The sequence below is a fragment of the Sceloporus undulatus genome, chromosome 11, assembly GCF_019175285.1.
Source record: "Sceloporus undulatus isolate JIND9_A2432 ecotype Alabama chromosome 11, SceUnd_v1.1, whole genome shotgun sequence".
Taxonomy (NCBI): domain Eukaryota; kingdom Metazoa; phylum Chordata; class Lepidosauria; order Squamata; family Phrynosomatidae; genus Sceloporus; species Sceloporus undulatus.
In genome coordinates, this window is record NC_056532.1 from 2,622,610 (window position 1) to 2,624,089 (window position 1,480).

At 40.5% G+C, this 1,480-nt stretch overlaps 1 protein-coding gene across 2 annotated transcripts in view; it reads left to right on the forward strand.

The window, feature by feature from the left end:
- Positions 1-1,088, forward strand: part of UBE2G1 (ubiquitin conjugating enzyme E2 G1) — a 554,317-nt gene extending 553,229 nt beyond the window's left edge. For both annotated transcript variants that reach the window (XM_042442895.1, XM_042442893.1), the window contains exon 6: positions 14-1,088. The gene's annotated coding sequence lies outside the window, so the exon portion shown is untranslated. The remainder of the gene's footprint in view (positions 1-13) is intronic.
- The last annotated feature ends 392 nt before the right edge of the window (positions 1,089-1,480 follow it).

Below are 1,480 nucleotides of genomic sequence, written 5' to 3' on the forward strand. Positions count from 1 at the left end.
TCTCGGCTTGCAGGTCTCCAATCGAGGAACATGGCACTGTTTTTCCTGCACTCTACCCACCTATTGCTGGACTTCTGTTTCTACCAAGTTGGCAGACACTGGCTGGAACTGGGCTGCAATAAAAGACGCCAGTTATTAATGCTGACAAAGAGCCTAACAAGTGCCAACAAAGATTTGCGCATTTTGAAAACTAATGGAACTGCTTTAACCTTCAGGAAGAATTGTAAAGACGTGTACATAGCACAACATGATCCGGATAATATATATACTGTTCATGTACATCCACAAATACACCTTGTACCAAATAATGCTGTCTGGTAGCTAGAGTAAGAATCGTGTAAATTCTCAAGATTTTTAGCAGGTTTTCCTTCTTCCCCCCCATTTTTTTTTTCTTCTTATGAGTCTTTAAAAATTTCTTGTGAAGCATGTCAGACTAAAACAAATTAGGATTTAAAAACTACTATTCCATTTTAACTCTCTCTTTTTTTCCCTTTCCAGCCATTGAAGCTTCATTAAAACCTCTCACTTTAATAAAGTTTAATACCTTTGTAACTCCCTTCCCTCAACTTTTTTCAAGTTAATAAAACACTGAGCTCTGTTACTTGATTCTACCAATGACTTGAGCACTGTCCCCATGTGTTTTGAACCAGCCGTGCTCATGTTTTGGCTTAGATGTAGCAGTAAAGCCTTTCAGCTGAGGAGTACCCTTGAGCCTCATGCGTTTCCTCCAAAGGGCTGAGAGCGTTTGCTTTGGAAGCGGTCGGCAGCGTAAGTTTATCCCAACGTAGGTTGAACTGCTCTTTTTATTTCTTGCCTGGTTTGAAGTTGGATAAATAAAGGCATGCAGAACTGTAGGCTTTCAAATGAGTTCTGGTTTTGCTCTTAAATGCTGTTCTCTTTTTCTCTCCTTTCACTTAGTTCCCTCTCTTCCCATCCCTCCTTCCTATTTCTTTGCCTTCCGATCTCCTGCAGGTTTTCCTCACTTTAATGTATAAAGAGAAATTGCGATGTATATTTTCATGTAACTTGATTTTGGAATTCTGTCACCTTCTGTAGTGAGTTCTTCCAAAATATAAATTTTTCCAATAGCTTGGTGTCAAGTCGGCTGTCTCCAATCTCAGCGCTGAGATACGCTTTCGGAAAGCCTTCGGCAAAACACCGGTGGCCGGTTTTCAGTTGGCGGCAAGTTCCCGACAAGCGACTTCATAGACTGGTGAATTTTACGTGTGGTGAAGCTGGCTTGTCCAAAGAACGCCAAATGAGTTCTTTGAATCTCTGTGGATAATACATGAAGGAGCTGTAACCATCGCCTGAAACATCATCTTGGACAGAAGACGCAGAAGACAGAAGTAGACGTTACCTTTTACTGTGGTTGAGGAACTAAGTATAGTTGGCCCTCCTTATACACCGATTTTTTATACACAAATAATATATACGGATATTATCCTTATATATGGATTCATATTGAGGAACGAGCAGT